Source organism: Apodemus sylvaticus, chromosome 3, assembly GCF_947179515.1.
Source record: "Apodemus sylvaticus chromosome 3, mApoSyl1.1, whole genome shotgun sequence".
Taxonomy (NCBI): domain Eukaryota; kingdom Metazoa; phylum Chordata; class Mammalia; order Rodentia; family Muridae; genus Apodemus; species Apodemus sylvaticus.
Genome location: NC_067474.1, coordinates 67,476,597 through 67,495,659, shown reverse-complemented (window position 1 = coordinate 67,495,659; position 19,063 = coordinate 67,476,597). Strand labels below are relative to the sequence as shown.

Here is a 19,063-nt window from a genome sequence, read left to right as displayed (position 1 = left end):
GAAAATACCCCACTCTAAATCAAAATCCCCCCACCCTGGGATTATAAACTAAATAAATCAGTCTTTACTGTGATGGTTGTAAAATGCTTTTGTCCCATCTCCAGCACTCTCTTCAACTTTACCAGTCCACACTGGCCACAACCCATAAAGGAGGAGAGACTGCAGTTTTAAAGAACATCTCCAAATAATGTCGAAGCAGAAGGTCTCCTTGACCTGCTTGAGAAACAGTCTAATGAGCCTGTCTTCCATGGAAACATCAAAAACAAGTGCAGGCTTTATCTCAGAGCAAGAGGAAGCAACCACTTTAAAGCAAAGCACTCCCTGGGCAAAGGAAGGGCTCTTGCAGTAGACTGCATTGTCCCAGATCACTCAGGAAGAGGGGAAGGCCAAGAGAGGAAGAGGTAAGCTTTAGATTTCTCCTGACTCTTTTCCCTCTTTTCTTTCTAACAGTCTCTGGTGCTCTACAGAATCTTCCTTCTTAGATATCCCCAGCAGCAGCAGCAGCACTTGGAGACACGATGGCTGAACAGACTCTCATAGTCTGCACCTTATTGAAGGCTCAAAATAGACAGTTGTGCTGTCTTGTCTTGGGTCAACTTGACACAAGCTGGGCTGTTTGGGGAAAGGGAACCTCCATTGAGAAAATGCCCTCCCCAGAGTGCCCTGGTAGCCTTTGGGGCATTTTCTTGATTGATGATTGATGGTGAAAGGTCCAGCTCACTGTGGTCACTGTCATCTCTGGGCTAGTTCGGGTGCGATAAGAAAGCAGGCTGGGAAGCCGGCGGTGGTGGCGCACGCCATTAATCCCAGCACTCGGGAGGCAGAGGCAGGTGGATTTCTGAGTTTGAGGCCAGCCTGGTCTACAGAGTGAGTTCTAGGACAGCCAGGGATACGCAGAGAAACCCTGTCTCACAAAACCAAAAAAAACAAAAAAACAAACAAAAAAAAAAAAACAAAAAAAAAAAAAAGAAAGAAAGAAAGCTGGGCAAGCATGAGGACAGGTCAGTCAGCAGCACCCCTCCATAGCCTTTGCTCTGCTTCCTGACTATAGGTTCCTGCCTTGAGCCTGCTCTGACTTGCCTAAGTGATGTAGTGTGACCTAAGAGTTGTAAAATTAAAAAAAAAGTCTACCATCCTCCAACTTGTTTATGGTCATGGCATTTTCTCAGAGCAGTAGAAACCCTAATTAAGACAATTATCAACATATTAAATTCTGGAAAACATGACACTGGATATCTGGCCTGCAAGTGTCATGAATCGAACTTGAGCCAGACTGAACCATGCACTCTGCCCCAAAGGTCTAGACCTCCCTTTAACCTCCAGATATCATTTGCTCAGGCTACTCCTTTCTCTGGAATGCCCTTGAACTCCATACCCTAATGCCCCCAGTGTCCAATGTCAGGATTCCGTCTAGAATCAGCTGGAACTATGTTCTCTGGCCCCATTTGGTTCTGCCAACAATATTAGGAGCTTTGGTTGATTGACCTCCAAGGCATCTTCAACTCCTATCTTCCCAAACTCAGCCACTATACAATAACTGCCCATTTTCTTTTTTTTTTTCTAAAATTGCAAGCAAATTGAAGGGAATAATTGTGTCTGATTTCTTACTGTACACCCAAAACTGAACAAGGTGCCTACACCCTAATAAATACCAGGAAAATGTGTTTGTTTGTACATAACTGATAGATGCTTGGCTAAATAACTGTCATTTATTCAGTGTCCATATGACAGGCACTGTCCCATAAGAGGCACACAAATATACATACTAATAATGCATCTGATCATTATAGTCATTTTGCTGGTGAGAATAATAAAGCACAAAATTTAGCTACCAAACCAAGATCATATGGCTATTAAGTACTGCAACTGGGATTTGAAGCCAAGCTGGTGACTCTAGAGTCTGCAAGTTCCATATACCCAAAAATATAGTGAGAAGAAAGTGACAACACACCTGGCTAATGCAACAGGAGAGGGAGGAAGATTTGTTTTGACTTGCTGTTTAAGGGGATATAGCCTATCTTGTGGGAAGGGCACGGTGGTAGAAGGATCATATAGCTACAGGAGCTTGCTTGTATCTGGGCGAATCAGGCAGCAGAGAGAGATGAGTGCTTGTGTACCGCTGGTTTGCACCCTTTTCCCATTGAATTCAGCTTGGTACCCCAACCCACGTGATAGTGCTGCCCTCGTGCAAAGGCTGTCTTCCTACTCCGTTTATTCTCTGCTCACAGGCCGAGATCTAAAGTTGTCCTTCACTGATGACTGTGTGTTTCTTCATCCAGTCATGGTGAACAATCACCTTAGACAACAAGCTAGTGTTTCTCTAGGCTACTTGCGTGGATACATGAAAACTGACCAGACAGCCCAATACTCAATCCCAAAGAACAAAAGCTTTAGTATTATCATCCACCTTGGGTGGACATTAACACCAGCCAGGTCTCTGGGAAATGGAAAGCTATGTGAATGTTTGGTCTGCAAACCCAAAAAAAAGGGAAAGGGGAAGATTCAAGTAAGCTTCTAAAGATAATCACCGCCCTGCACCGACTTTGAAACACAGGGAACCCAGTATCTCACACTGGGTAAAATACTCAAGGAAGTTTGTCGTAGACACTTTTACAAAAAATTGTTCATTGGAAGGCATTCATTACGAAGCCCATGAACGAACGGCCTGAGTTCCCACTGTTCTCAGTCAGGCCATGTGCAGGTGCTAGTGGCCCTGAGATCAGAAACAGACATGAGCCTGCCCTCAAAGGACATAGAGTCAGATGAAAGTCCAAGGCAACACATGGCCAGCATTTGTGGTCACTAAAGAGAAGTGTCTCCCTGCTTCTCACAAGCCTGGCCTTTTATTTGCAGCACTGAGTCCAAAACCATGTGACTCCATCTCCTCCTTTGCACATTATAAGACGGCATTCCCTGAGGGCTGAGCCACTCTTTCTCTTACCAAGCTCTTCTAAATATCTGCCCTATGCAGGAAGGAACTGGGACACAAGCACAACCAATTCAGTCAATGGCCTTACAACGTCTTGCACAGGTGAGATGTATAATACCAGTTCCCTGCTCCATTCCCAGGGCCTGTGGGGCACTTGGTGGGTACAAGCATGAAATATGTGTTAAGTAAGATGAAAAACATTCCAAGTATCACAGCATGTGTTCTGCACAAAACAAGATTGACAGCTGATCATTCATTCACTGATTCAGAATTACTTGTGAGCATCTATTTTGCACCTGCCAGCAGTCGCCTAAAGAGATTCATCAGGAACAAAACAGAGACTCCATGGAATTGTCACCCTGGTGTTTTGTTTTGCTTTGCTTTGCTTTTATTCATTTTATTGGAGGGCAATAGATAGCAAGCAAATACCTAAATGTGTAATTTAATAACAAGTAGCGTTAGGTACTAAATAAAATCTGACCCCAGAATGAGAAATCAGAATGTTGGGCTCAGAAATTGCAGACCTGAGCCACGCTAACAACCCAAAAACCTGTCAGGTGTACAGATTGTGCTCTTGTAAGGTCTCAGTGTGTGTGAATGAAGAGTCTTAAGGGATTGGCTCCTTATAGAATTAGAGTTTTTCCATCCCACCCCCTCAGACACACACACTAGGCCTTGAACCTGGGCTACATGCGTACTAGGCAAATGTTCAGGCTTCCAGACTCAGCTTACAACTTATTTCTTCCAGTCTCCTCTGGTTCACCAACCCAGTTAGAAGTCTGTTCTATACCTCTATGCACAGCTGCTCAAAGTTAATGGGTTTAGATGCTGCCCCTTCTGTAACTAGACCTGTTAGTAATAATGTTCTCCTCATAATGCTGAGCTGAGAATTCAAAGATAGAATATATGCAAAAGAATAAGTAGTCCTTATTACACATACATGGATGTATATGATACGAGGGATCCAAGCCTTCAGGAATGCATTCTCCTGCTCTGTTCTAGGGCTAGCCCCACATCATGTATCTACTTAAATGTTATCACTAAGAAAGGTTATCACTGTGGAAAGGTTGGCAGAAAGTCTGAGAAGAAGTGTATGATAATAGATGGCTATTCAAATGGTGACCAGAAACAAGAATGAAGACAAACTTAAATGTTCTTAAGTGCTGACCATGAGGTCGTCACTTAGACCCTTCAATGGCTTATTCTTCACGCTCATGCCTGAGGCGTGAATCAGACACTCTTGTCTTCATCTTTTAGAGGCTGGGCTTGAGAGAGCGTCAGTGTCTTAATCAAAGCCACCTGACTCCTAAGTCGTATTCTTTTTACCTCACTACAACAGCCTACCTTCTTCCCGTGTCACCACAAGAGTCCCTGTGTGCTGACAATTCGCAATCGAAAAGTTAATAGTTCATTTCAAAACTAAAAAAGTGTCCACTCAAAGTCCATGCATTAGATTCTAAGAAGCATCATTCCAGGGATATGGATGATTTTGTAAAGGATTTGAGAGAAGCCACAGCACCTCATGGCACCTTCCCAGGCATGAATCTCTTCCACACTCCCAAACTCTCACAGCCACAAAATGATGGTAGCATTCTCCCTCCCACCCCCCAAACTGCTGTAAACCTTTTTAAACTTTTGATTGGTTCTTTGTGAATTTCACATCATGCACCTCAATCCCACTCATTCCCCCCCTCCTCTTGTACCCACCTTCCACCCTTCCACCCCTGCAACCTCCTCTGTCCCAATAGAGAAATAAAAAAAAAAAAATCTCATTGTGGAAGCTGTAGTGTGTCCCACAGTACACCCTTTTGTCCACACTTCTTTACTTGCAAATTTTCTTTGCAGTGAATCATTGGTCTGGTTCAAGGCCTCTGGCTTCCGCTGCACTATCAACACTGGAACCTCACTGGGACTCGTCTCAGATACCCTGCTGTTGTCCTGTATCATGAAGATCTTTTTTTGTTGTTGTTGTTGTTGTTGTTGTTGTTGTTGTTGTTATTGTTATTGTTTTTTATTCAATATATTTTTTATTTACATTTCAAATGATTTCCACTTTTCTGGCCCCCCACTCGTTCAAGAGAGCAAAAAGTACTGCTACCCTCATGGCTGTACATAGCAGCCTGGCCGTGGCCTCTCGTGGATCACTCATTAAAATAAATCAAGCCTTTGTCCATTCAAAAGCAAAATGATAAAATAAAATAAAATAAAAACAGCCCTGTATGAGGGTTTTATAAGGAATGATAAGAGATGGTGAGCCACTTGGCATTTTTGTTGAATGTGGAATGGTCTGCTCAATTTCAGGAGGAACATTTTACAGCTTTCTTAAAACATATTTGCAGCCATGCCTCTCTTCTTTTTTTTTTTTTTAATTTTTTTATTCGATATAATTTATTTACATTTCAAATGATTTCCCCTTTTCTGGCCCCCCCCACTCCCCGAAAGTCCCGTAAGCTCCCTTCTCTTCCCCTGTCCTCCCACCCACCCCTTCCCACTTCCCCATTCTGGTTTTGCTGAATACTGTTTCACTGAGTCCTTCCAGAACCAGGGGCCACTCCTCCTTTCTTCTTGTACCTCATTTGATGTGTGGATTATGTTTTGGGTATTCCAGTTTTCTAGGTTAATATCCACTTATTAGTGAGTGCATACCATGATTCACCTTTTGAGTCTGGGTTACCTCACTGAGTATGATATTCTCTAGCTCCATCCATTTGCCTAAGAATTTCATGAATTCATTGTTTCTAATGGCTGAATAGTACTCCATTGTGTAGATATACCACATTTTTTGCATCCACTCTTCTGTTGAGGGATACCTGGGTTCTTTCCAACATCTGGCAATTATAAATAGAGCTGCTATGAACATAGTAGAACATGTATCCTTATTACATGGTGGGGAGTCTTCTGGGTATATGCCCAGGAGTGGTATAGCAGGATCTTCTGGAAGTGAGGTGCCCAGTTTTCGGAGGAACCGCCAGACTGATTTCCAGAGTGGTTGTACCAATTTGCAACCCCACCAGCAGTGGAGGAGTGTTCCTCTTTCTCCACACCCTCTCCAACACCTGCTGTCTCCTGAATTTTTAATCTTAGCCATTCTGACTGGTGTAAGATGAAATCTTAGGGTTGTTTTGATTTGCATTTCCCTAATGACTAATGAAGTTGAGCATTTTTTAAGATGCTTCTCCGCCATCCGAAGTTCTTCAGGTGAGAATTCTTTGTTTAACTCTGTACCCCATTTTTTAATAGGGTTGTTCGGTTTTCTGGAGTCTAACTTCTTGAGTTCTTTATATATATTGGATATTAGCCCTCTATCTGATGTAGGATTGGTGAAGATCTTTTCCCAATTTGTTGGTTGCCGATTTGTCCTCTTGATGGTGTCCTTTGCCTTACAGAAACTTTGTAATTTTATGAGGTCCCATTTGTCAATTCTTGCTCTTAGAGCATACGCTATTGGTGTTCTGTTCAGAAACTTTCTCCCTGTACCGATGTCCTCAAGGGTCTTCCCCAGTTTCTTTTCTATTAGCTTCAGAGTGTCTGGCTTTATGTGGAGGTCCTTGATCCATTTGGATTTGAGCTTAGTACAAGGAGACAAGGATGGATCAATTCGCATTCTTCTGCATGCTGACCTCCAGTTGAACCAGCACCATTTGTTGAAAAGGCTATCTTTTTTCCATTGGATGTTTTCAGCCTCTTTGTCGAGGATCAAGTGGCCATAGGTGTGTGGGTTCATTTCTGGATCTTCAATCCTGTTCCATTGATCCTCCTGTCTGTCACTGTACCAATACCATGCAGTTTTTAACACTATTGCTCTGTAGTATTGCTTGAGGTCAGGGATACTGATTCCCCCAGATTTTCTTTTGTTGCTGAGAATAGTTTTAGCTATCCTGGGTTTTTTGTTGCTCCAGATGAATTTGATAATTGCTCTTTCTAACTCTGTGAAGAATTGAGTTGGGATTTTGATGGGTATTGCATTGAATCTGTATAGTGCTTTAGGCAAAATGGCCATTTTAACTATATTGATTCTACCGATCCATGAGCATGGGAGGTTTTCCCATTTTTTGAGGTCTTCTTCCATTTCCTTCTTCAGAGTCTTGAAGTTCTTGTCATACAGATCTTTCACATGTTTGGTAAGAGTCACCCCAAGATACTTTATACTGTTTGAGGCTATTGTGAAGGGGGTCATTTCCCTAATTTCTTTCTCAGCCTGCTTATCCTTTGAGTATAGGAAGGCCACTGATTTGCTTGAGTTGATTTTATAACCTGCCACTTTGCTGAAGTTGTTTATCAGCTGTAGGAGCTCTCTAGTGGAGTTCTTTGGGTCACTTAGGTAGACGATCATGTCGTCTGCAAATAATGATAGTTTGACTTCTTCCTTTCCAATTTGTATCCCTTTGACCTCCTTATGTTGTCGAATTGCCCGAGCTAGTACCTCAAGTACAATATTGAAAAGATAAGGAGAAAGGGGGCAGCCTTGTCTGGTCCCTGATTTCAGTGGGATTGCTTCAAGTTTCTCTCCATTTAGTTTGATGCTGGCTACCGGTTTGCTGTATATTGCTTTTACTATGTTTAGGTATGGGCCTTGAATTCCTGTTCTCTCCAAGACTTTAAGCATGAAGGGATGCTGAATTTTGTCAAATGCTTTTTCAGCATCCAATGAAATGACCATGTGGTTTTGTTCTTTGAGTTTGTTTATGTAGTGGATTGTATTGATGGATTTCCGTATATTGAACCAACCCTGCATTCCCGGGATAAAGTCTACTTGATCATGGTGGATGATCGTTTTGATGTGTTCTTGGATTCGGTTGGCAAGAATTTTATTGAGTATTTTTGCATCTATGTTCATAAGGGAAATTGGTCTGAAGTTCTCTTTCTTTGTTGGATCTTTGTGTGGCTTTGGTATCAGCGTAATTGTGGCTTCGTAGAAGGAATTGGGTAGTGTTCCTTCTGTTTCTATTTTGTGGAATAGTTTGAAGAGTATTGGTGTTAACTCTTCTTTGAAGGTCTGGTAGAATTCTGCACTGAAGCCATCTGGTCCTGTGCTTTTTTTGGTTGGAAGACTTTCTATGACTCCTTCTATTTCTTTAGGCATTATAAGACTGTTTAGATGGTCTAGTTGGTCCTGATTTAATTTTGGTATCTGGTATCTGTCAAGGAAATTGTCCATTTCCTCCAGATTCTCCAGTTGTGTTGAGTACAGGCTCTTGTAGTAGGATCTGATGATTTTTTGGATTTCCTCAGTTTCCGTTGTTATATCTCCCTTTTCATTTCTAAGTTTGTTAATTTGGATACTTTCTCTGTGCCCTTTGGTCAGTCTGGCTAAGGGTTTATCTATCTTGTTGATTTTCTCAAAGAACCAGCTCCTGGTTTTGTTGATTTTTTGTATGGTTCTCTTTGTTTCTACTTGATTGATTTCGGCCCCGAGTTTGATGATTTCCTGCCTTCTACTCCTCCTGGGCGAAGTAGCTTCTTTTTGTTCTAGGGCTTTCAGGTGTGTCATTAAGCTGGTAATGTATGCTCTCTCCATTTTCTTTTTGGAGGCACTCAGGGCTATGAGTTTTCCTCTTAGCACTGCTTTCATTGTGTCCCATAGATTTGGGTATGTTGTGTTTTCATTTTCATTGTGTTCTAAAAAGTCTTTAATTTCTTTCTTTATTTCTTCCTTGACCAAGGTATCATTGAGTAGAGTATTGTTAAGTTTCCACGTGTATGTGGGTTTTCTGTTGTTTCTGTTGCTATTGAAGACCACTTTTACTCCATAGTGATCAGATAGGAGGCATGGGATTAGTTCTATCTTCTTATATTTGTTGAGGTCTGTCTTGTGACCAATTATATGGTCGATTTTGGAGAAGGTACCATGAGGTGCTGAGAAAAAGGTATATTCTTTTGTTTTAGGATAGAATGTTCTATATATATCTGTTAAATCTAATTGGTCCAAAGCTTCAATTAGTTTCATTGTGTCCCTGTTTAGTTTCTGTTTTCCTGATCGGTCCATTGAGGAAAGTGCAGTGTTGAAGTCACCCACAATTATTGTGTTAGGTGCAATGTGTGCTTTTAGTTTTAATAAAGTTTCTTTTACGAAAGAGGGTGCCCTTGCATTTGGGGCATAGATGTTCAGGATTGACAGTTCTTCTTTTTGTATTTTTCCTTTGACCAGCAAGAAGTGTCCCTCAGGGTCTCTTTTGATGACTTTGGGTTGAAAGTCAATTTTATCTGATATTAAAATGGCTACTCCAGCTTGTTTCCTGAGACCATTTGCTTGTAAAATTGTCTTCCAGCCTTTTACTCTAAGGTAGTGTTTGTCTTTGACCCTGAGGTGTGTTTCCTGTAAGCAGCAAAATGTAGGGTCCTGTTTACGTATCCATTCAGTTAGTCTGTGTCTTTTTATTGGGGCATTAAGTCCATTGATGTTAAGAGATATTAAGGAATAGTGATTGTTACTTCCTGTCATTTTTGACGTTATTTTTTAAATTTGAATGCTTAACTTCTTTTGGGTTTGATGAAAGGTTACTATCTTGCTTTTTCCAGGGTGAAGTTTCCCTCCTTGTATTGGTGTTGTCCTCCTATTATCCTTTTTAGGGCCGGGTTTGTGGATAGATATTGGGTAAACTTGGTTTTGTCATGAAATATCTTAGTTTCTCCATCTATGGTGATTGAGAGTTTTGCTGGATATAGTAATTTTGGTTGGCATTTGTGTTCTCTTAGAGTCTGCATGAGATCTGCCCAGGACCTTCTAGCCTTCATAGTCTCAGGTGAAAAGTCTGCTGTGATTCTGATAGGTCTTCCTTTATATGTTACTTGGCCTTTTTCTCTTACTGCCTTTAGTATTCTTTCTTTGTTTAGAACATTTGGTGTTTTGATTATTATGTGACGGGAAGTATTTCTGTTCTGGTCCAGTCTGTTTGGAGTTCTGTAGGCTTCTTGTATATTCATGGGCATCTCTCTCTTTAGGTTAGGGAAGTTTTCTTCCATAATTTTATTGAAGATATTTGCTGGCCCTTTAAGTTGTAAATCTTCACTCTCATCTATGCCTATAATCCTTAGGTTTGGTCTTCTCATTGTGTCCTGGATTTCCTGGATATTTTGGGTTACAAGCTTTTTGCATTTTGCATTTTCTTTAACTGTTGAGTCCATGGTTTCTATGGAATCTTCAGCATCTGAGATTCTTTCTTCTATCTCTTGTATTCTGTTGTTGATATTTGTATCTCTGTCCCCTGATTTCTTCCCAAGGCTTTCTATCTCCAAAGTTGTCTCCCTTTGAGTTTTCTTAGTTGTTTCTACTTCTGATTTTAGATCCTGGATGGTTTTGCTTAGCTCCTTCACTTGCATGTTTGTGTTTTCCTGTAATTCTTTAAGAGTTTTTTGTGTTTCCTCTTTCATGAGCTCAGCCTGTTGACCAAAGTTCTCCTGTATTTCTTTAAGAGATTTTTGTGTTTCGTCTTTCATGACCTCAGCCTGTTGATCAAAGTTCTCCTGTATTTCTTTAAGTGTTTTTTGCATTTCCTCCTTGTTGGCTTTTGTATTCTCCTGGATTTCTTTCAATGATTTTTGTGTTTCCCTTGCAAGGGCTTCTAACTTTTGATCCATTTTCTCCTGAATTTCTTTATGTATGACCTTCATGTGTTCCTGTACCAGCATCATGACCAGTGATTTTAAATCCAAATCTTGTTTTACTGGTGTGATGGGGTATCCAGGACATGTTGGTAGAGGAGAATTGGGTTCAGATGTTGCCATATTGCCTTGATTTCTGTTAGTGACGTTCCTGTGTTTGCCTTTTGCCATCTAGTTCTCACTGGTGTAAGTTTTTCTTGTCAGTGCTGGACTCACCAGTGCAAGCTGCCCCTTCCCAGTTGGCCTCTGGTGCACAGCTTACCTCCTGCGCTGCTTGTAGACAGGGTGCTGCTGCCCAGGCTGTTCAGATCCCAAAGCAGGCACCCGAAGGCTCCCGCTGGGGCCCGCTGGATTCACTGGAGCACACTGACTTCTCCCAGCTGGCCGCCCGGAAACCCAGCTAGCCACTTGCAGGACTTGGATATGTGGTGCTGCCGCCCAGGCTGATCTGGGCAGCAGAACTCCCAACCGGGTTGGTGCACACAAGGCTAGCCTAGCTGCTCAGGCCCTGAGTCTAGGCAAAAGCCTGGCAGGCCAATGTTGGTGCAAAGCTCCCCTCAGCTGTGGGTGTTAATTGGGTGTGTCAGGTGGCTAGGATGGTGGGATGCGCGAGTTCCCTGAGAGTGCTGGGAGAGTCTGCTGGGCTAACAACCTCCTGGCTGGGTCAGCACACAGATGGCCCAACGAGCAGCCCAGGGCCTGGGGGCAGTCCAGGGCCTGACCGTCTGAGACCCCTGCTATGTCCTCCTTGGGCTATGCCTGTTAGCTGGTTTGGTTTTGCCTGCTAGGTCTCTCTGGCTTCCCGTAGTCAAAATGGCGGTGGTGCGCAAACTGGCCCGGATAAACAACCTCCTGGCCGGGTTGGCACACAGATGGCCCACCGAGCAGCCCAGGGCCTGGGGGCAGTCCAGGGCCTGACCGTCTGAGACCCCTGCTATGTCCGCCTCGGGCTATGCCTGTTAGCTGGTTTGGTTTTGCCTGCTAGGTCTCTCTGGCTTCCCGTAGGCAAAATGGCGGTGGTGCGCAAACTGCCCCGATAAACAACCTCCTGGCTGGGTCGGCACACAGATGGCCCACCGAGCAGTCCTGGGCCTGGGGGCAGTCCAGGGCCTGACCGTCTGAGACCCCTGCTATGTCCGCCTTGGGCTATGCCTGTTAGCTGGTTTGGTTTTGCCTGCTAGGTCTCTCTGGCTTCCCGTAGGCAAAATGGCGGCGGTGCGCGCCGGCCCAGGCAAACAAGCTCCTGGCTGGGTTGGCACACAGATGGCCCGCCGAGCAGCCCAGGACCTGGGGGCAGTCCGGGGCCTGACCGTCTGAGACCCCTGCTATGTCCACCTCGAGCTATGCCTGTTAGCCGGTTTGGTTTTGCCTGCTAGGTCTCCCTGGCTTCCCTTAGGCAAAATGGTGGTGGTGCGCGCGCCGGCCCGGGAGGAAAAAAACCTCCTGGCCGGGTTTGCACCCCGGTGGACCTCCGATCAGCCCAGGGCCTGGGTGCAGGCCAACGCCCGTCAGGCTTAGACCCCCGCGATGTTGGTCTCGGGTTATATTTGCGTACCTCAGTCTGATTTCTCTGGCGACCGAGAACCAATATGGAGCCCTGGTAACTGACTGGCGGGAGGCAGAGTTCTGATGTGGCTTCTGTGTGGTGAAAGGCACCGTAAATCCGCCGCTGCTTGCAGCCTGGCTGGCCAGCGATGGCCAGTGGTCGTGGGCGCCGGGTCTGCCTGGACCCTGTCCGCTTGGTTCTGCTGATGGCCCTTCCTCTGGACCAGCCGCTGCTGCTGCTGCTGCTGCTGCTGCTGCTGCTGCTGCTGCTGCTGCTGCTGCTGCCGCCGGTCTCTATCATGAAGATCTTATAGCTTGGGATCTCTAGGACTGGCCCCTTCTTGTGCTCCAGCAATTCATCAATGTGTTAAATGTTGAAATGGGCCAATTCAAAGACTTGAAACTTGGCTGGAGAGGTATCTGAGCTGGTCAGCCCAGCCAGCTGTCATGCACCCACACCAGCATGAGGAGATCTCCTGCCCTGCCCTGGCTGGCCCATCCAATGCCACCACCAGCAAGGGGCAGAGCCAGCTATCCCACTCTCATGACCTCAGAGCTAGATCACTTGTGGCTACACCATCAGAGCCAGCTCTACTGTGGCAGGCAAGGGGTGGGGCCCACTCTCGTGAGTGCTGCTGCAGCAGGTGAGGAACGGGGTCAGCTCTCTTGCTCTCATGAGCCCAAGGCCAGGTCTCTGCCCTATGAAGGGAAAGAGGGGAAGAAGGTTCCTCTCCCGCATCCATGCCACTGCACCGGAGATGAGTGGCAGGGCCAGCTCCCCCAGGCTCACCAAGAACTCTCAAAACTACAGACAGCTCTACTGTACTTCCTAGACAATGTAAGGAACCAGCTTTCCCTGGTGTTACAGCTGATTAGGGATGGGTTCAGCTCTCCCATTCTCACACCCTCAGGGACAGCTTCCCCAGGATATCCAGGCAAACAGTAGGGCCAGCCCTCAGACATCATCAAAATGTCCTTGGGTGGCAGCCCAGACTTGTTGGCCAGTGATCACTTGGCCTTTGGTGGTGACATACCCCCAGGTGACCCCCAGGCTTCAGGGCCACAGACCCAGGCATGGATCCCATTGGGAGCCCAGGTCAGGACTCCACCGTGGTCCCAGGTGGCATCACAGGCTACTCACATCAGGCTGTTCCTCACTACCCTCAAGTCTCCAGTTCTGCCTCTCTTCACTGCGCACGTATCCTTCTGCTTCTCATTCTCTTCCATTTCTCCACCACTCACTTGCTCCTCTTAGTGGCACCTGTGATCTCTGAATGCCTGAGGTCATCTCAGGAGTGGTCCCAGGAGTGCAACGCTGCACTTGTGAATTATGGCCCTGGGCAGGGGTCATCTCGGGCATGGTCTGCCCCACCCCTGCCCAGGCCTGTGCAGTGCCCATCTGATGGTCATCTCAGGCTAGCTCCCTGTCTGGGTTCCAGGGTGCCAAACTGATGGTTATCTTAGGCTCACTCATGGACCCATCTGCCCCCTGGGGTCATCTGAATCTGGCTCCCTCCCACCAGGGCCCCTGGCCACAGGGCAGGGTTGTTCTAGTCTCTGGCTTCCTGGGAGCCCTTTGGGCCTGTGCAGCACTGGATTGGCCATCATCTCAGAAGAGCTTCCTGTCTGGGCCTGCCTGGTGCTGGTCTGGTGGACATCTCAGCCTTGTGTTTTCAGGGAGTGTTGAGATACTAATGATTCAGATGTTCACAGGTCAGAGTGCTGAGTGGTGACATAGCCTCTCTGCCACCTACTGACACTTGTGTGACATAGCAGCCACACCTGCAACCCTTCTAGGGGCAGGGAAAACTGCTCTGAATTTAAATGAGATCTTGTAGAGGGACACCCACTATAGTGTCTTCTTTTAGTCTGAATCTTCAAATCAGCCCTACTGAAATGGTTTGAAAATCCCTCAATGTCAGATGCCATTGAAATGGTAATCCAGCTTCTAATAGTCACAGTTTCTTCTGTAGACACAAGGAATTGTTTCTTTGAGCAAAGTCTTCTGGGGAATGAAGAAAAGCAAGGGAGTTCATCTTCCTTTTTTGTTTTTATAAGTAAAGAATAAACAGGAAGACTCTAGAGGATGAATTAACTTCATAACCCAATATCCTAAATTTGTTATTCTGACCTACAGTGGAAAGTGTCTTAACTTTTAGAGTGTATACAGACACATGCATACCTACATGCACACACCACACACTTATATAAACACAATGTATACTATTTTATTCACACACATACATACATACACACAGATGTGCGATGTAGATTACTCTTAGCTATATGCTAAGCTGGATGGCTTTTAAGTCAGCTACTATTTAGAAAGAAATAAGAACCCTAGCACAACTATCAATTTTTTTTTCTGAGAGACACAAAAATTAGGGTTTTCCCTAGTTGCCTGATAAGAATCTCCTAAGGACTGATTCATCCTCTGCAAACAGAGGCAAGAAAACAGCACTTCTGCGTGCACTCTAGATTATTCTCAGGATCAAACAAAACTCAAATAAGTATTCAAACTCAACTCACAAATGTAAAGACTTTCTACCTTCCAGTGAGGCTACTAATTTTAGGCCCAAATGGTAATCTAGCTGTGATTTGGCCAACACAACAATAACTAGCCAATTTCCTTCTGTGAATATATATATGCTACTATAGTTAAAGTTCTTTTTTTTTCTTAGCTTTTATGAGACAGGACCACATGCTGTAGCCCCAGCTTTCTGGAGCTCAGTATGTAGTCCAAGTTGGCTTCAAGCTAATAACAATCTTCTACCTCAACCTCCCTAGTTCTGGGATTACGGATGTGAGCCACCATGTTCAACTCTACTATACCTAATTTTTAAAACTCACAGGTTATTGCTTCCTCTGAATGTGTCGATCTCCCCGGTGGTGATACTTAAATGACATTAGGGAAATTCCACTTTGAGTAGCAAAGAGGAACAGATACAGCAGGTCACTTTGGCCAGGTGATTGAAATCGGGCCCTGTGCAACCTGAGGAGCCTGGAACCATTTTGTTAGCATAACTTCATGTTATGGTGACTTAGGGGAGTCAGTGAACCCTTTCATAACGCTGTGTCCCTTTGCACATGTCTCTCTCAGTCTTAACAGCTCTTCTGGGCTGTTAAGTTGTTCCCACTTGACAGGCTAGGAATCTAAGGCTTGACTTAGTAAGCGAATGATAAGGGACACTTGGTATTTTTACATTCATTTACTCTTTGACAACTCCATATGATATATCCTGGACACGTTCACCTGTACATCTTCTCTTTTGTAAACATTTATGTATTCATTCATTTATTACGTAGGAATGCTCAGAGAACAACATGTGGTCAGTTCTCTCCTCCCATCATGTAGGTTCTGGGAATAGATAGCCCTTGGGTGGAGGTTTTGGCCCCACTGAGCTATTTTACCAATCCCCTCAATACCTTTACCCTCTTCTCACACCTACCGATCCCCACCTCCTCCGGTTTCCATCCGACGTCATGTCTTCCTGCTTTGGTTTTGCTTTTGCTCTGTGACCCACTGTATTTAACCAGGGCAGCTGTCCTGGGCATGAGTGTGAAGCTGTGTGCTGGAGCGTGAGAATTCACCAGTGGCCACATCACTGAAGACAAGGCACTTCACTCCAAGCAGCTCCTCAATGCATTTGGTTCCCTTTGTGTGGAATGGAACCCTGTGTCCCTCCCACATCTATGACTTGGCATTTACCTGTTCGGTCTTCTGCAGACCCTTTGCAGGCTTCTGTGGATTCACTAGTAGCAGCGTCATATGACTCTAAGGCAACATTTTATAGCCCATCCCACATTATTGGGCTTAAGCATTCTCTCTGCCCTCTCTTCCTTGAGACTTGGATGGACACTACAGATGGGCACTTGGCTTTTGAGATTCTATGTGTCTGGCTCTTCCCGACACATTACTCTGCAGCCACTCCAAGGAAGGAATTTCTGGGATGGAACAAACTGGAACGGAGTGAAGAGGGCAACTGTGATGAATTAAATGACTTAAAATGTAAGTCAAAGAGGATGAGGGCTTGAGGAGAATGGCTATAGGCAGTTCATGAGGAAACAAGATAATGACAGACCATCTGAACCTCAAACAAGTCAGGGCAAGCCCAAGGCTGAAAAGAAAGACTATGTATCTAGCCAGGAGCCAGCCCCATGGGCTGCGAAGCGGCAGCAACTTACAGGCTTGACAAGTGTCAGCTTGGCACACAAGTTCCTGTAGATCTGAAAACAAAACAAGGTGGGTGTCCAGACTGTGAGGCTGGAAGAAGGGGCTGCCGCCGCCTCCACAGAGGTCTAACTGCCTCTGTAACTAGACGTTCCATGTCTCCGTCTTCCCTGGCTGGTCTTTCTGCCTCCAGCATGCCACATTGTATCCTACAAAGTATCGTTTTAAACTATAGCAGCAGAGGACACAGCCGGAATCCTCCAGCAATAGACCCCCAGTGGGTTTTGCTAGCTTTGTGGCTGCAGCCCAGGGAGTACTGTAGCAAGCAGTTCCAGGGCTATAGTCAAGCAGCTGAGTTCAAACCCCAGACCCCTTACCCTACTAGCTGTGTGTCCTTCAAGAAGTGACTGTTTGTCCCCTCTGAGCCTCTTCTTTATGGGACTGCAATAGGGCATATATCCCAGCCTACAGCCGAGCCTTTAGAACAATTCCTGCAAGCAGAATGTGAGCTGTAACTGACAGCTGTTGTCAATGGCATATCAAAAGCCAGCCCATGGGGAGCAATTCACCCTTAGCTGGGGACTGCATCAGCACAGGATGGACTCGGCCTCCAGCCACTGGCTATTCATTCATTTTAGATGTATAAGAAAGTACTGTCGATGCTGAGGGATCTGGGCTCGGAACAGTCTCCCAGGTGATGCACATCAGGTAATTCTGAAGAGAGCTTATGACCTCATCTGGGGGCTAGCACACATCTAGGGACTATAGCATGCAATGGCTAAGTGGCACCTAGGGGCTTGGTGACACCTAGAAGCTTGGTGGCACCTAGGGAATAGGTAGCATCTAGGGGATAGGTAGTATCTGGGGGATAGGTGGCATCATTGGGGCTGGGTGACATCTAGTGGCAAATTGACATTTAGTGGCTAAGTGACATCTAGGGGGTTGGTGGCATTTAGGCACTAGATGGCATCTAGTGGCTAGATGATTTCTAGGGCATAGGTAGCATCTAGGGGATAGGTGGATCTAGGTAACATCTAGGGATAGACAGCATCTGGGGCTAGGTGACATCTAGTGGCTAAGTGACATCTAGGATTCTGGTGGCATTTAGGGGCTAGATGGCATCTAGTGGGCAGGTGACTGTACTGGCTAGTTTTGTGTGTCAACTTGACACAGGCTGGAGTTATCACAGAGCAAGGAGCTTCAGTTGGGGAAGTGCCTCCATGAGATCCAGTTGTGGGGCATTTTCTCAATTAGTGATCATGTGGGGAGGGCCCCTTGTGGGTGGTACCACCTTTGGGCTGGTGCTCTTGGGTTCTATAAGAGAGCAGGCTGAGCAAGCCAGGGAAAGCAAGCCAGTAAGAAACATCCCTCCATGGCCTCTGCATCAGCTCCTGCTTCCTGACCTGCTTGAGTTCCAGTCCTAGCTTCCTTTAGTGATGAACTGCAATGTGGAAGTGTATGATCAATTAACCCTTTCCTCCCCAACTTGCTTCTTGGTCATGATGTTTGTGCAGGAATAGAAACCCTGACTAAGACAGTGACATCTAGGGAAGAGGACTCATCTAGGGACTAGGTGGCATTTAGGGTTGTATGTCGGATAATGGCTTATCTGTAATAAGGGGAGAGAAGTTCTTCTCCCCATCATTGGAGACTTGGGTTCATTCTGTCTGTCTCTTGGTGAGAAGACTTCCCACAGAGGAAAGCTGTGAGCTGGTCTAGGTAGCAAGTGACAAAGGGACAATGACCCAGAGAAGGACAGGCTGGGAAACAGAGTGACCCCTGAGGTCTGACTAGTGTCTAGTCTCCCTGCTCCTGATAAACTGTTATCACCAAATTCTTCTTTGCCCATAAGAAAGGCCAAAGACACAATAAAATCGTGCTTCCCTGCACAAAATAATCTATGAATGAAGTTGGGAACAGTCACAGATAAGAACCAAACTGTGTCAAAAATGTCATTTAATCTTCAACAAACAGGAGGTTCTAAGCCCCTTTTACAGATGGAATGGCTGGGGCTCTCCAGGGTCTAGCCTTATACACAACTAATAAGATTGGTGGTTTAAGACCATGTGATTGCTAACCTGTGCTTTTATTATTAATGCCACTTTCTCCAAGAGCAGAGGTCACCAGCCCCAGTCTAACAGCCAATGCTCGTGGCTCCTTGTGACCTAATCCACTCAAACCCAGGCCCTGTCCCAACTATAGGAACAGCAAAAGTGAGCTGGGCATCCCCACAGGATCACCAGTCTGTAGGGATGAATGACCATAGTCACAACTCAATGACCTCGGTGATGTGATCCTGTCCGAGGTCCCAGCACCTGCAGGTCTGCAAAGTTCTCCATACTGGTGTCAAGAATCGGGATTCTTCTGCCATGTGATACCATCATACTATAAAGCCGGTTGCTCAGACACACATGGAGAGATGACGGAAATACCAGAGGGGTTGGAACAGCCAGACCTGGATACAGCAGACATCCTTTGGAACCATAACATGGTGACACAGGCCTATTCTTCCAGCAGTCAGGAGGTTAAAGCAGGAGGATTTCTGTGAGTTTGAAACCAGTCTAGGCTATAAAGTGAATTCAAAGAGAGGCTAAGATACATACATCATGAAGCTGTGTCTCCAAAGTCGGACAGACAGACAGACAGTATGTGCATGTGAGTGGGTGAATCTAAGTACCCAACTAAGCTCTGATAGCAGAGGGACCTAAGAACAAAGGAACCATGCTCAAGGAGAGAGGTAAGTAGCCTGCCGTGAGACTCTACTCTGGATAGCCATCCCCCAATTCCACTGTAGAGCAGTGACAGGCTCAACACCT

General features: G+C 45.4%; 1 pseudogene; it reads right to left on the bottom strand.

The window, feature by feature from the left end:
• Positions 1–13,755: 13,755 nt before the first annotated feature.
• LOC127681962 (uncharacterized) lies at positions 13,756–13,880 on the bottom strand (annotated as a pseudogene).
• Positions 13,881–19,063: the final 5,183 nt, after the last annotated feature.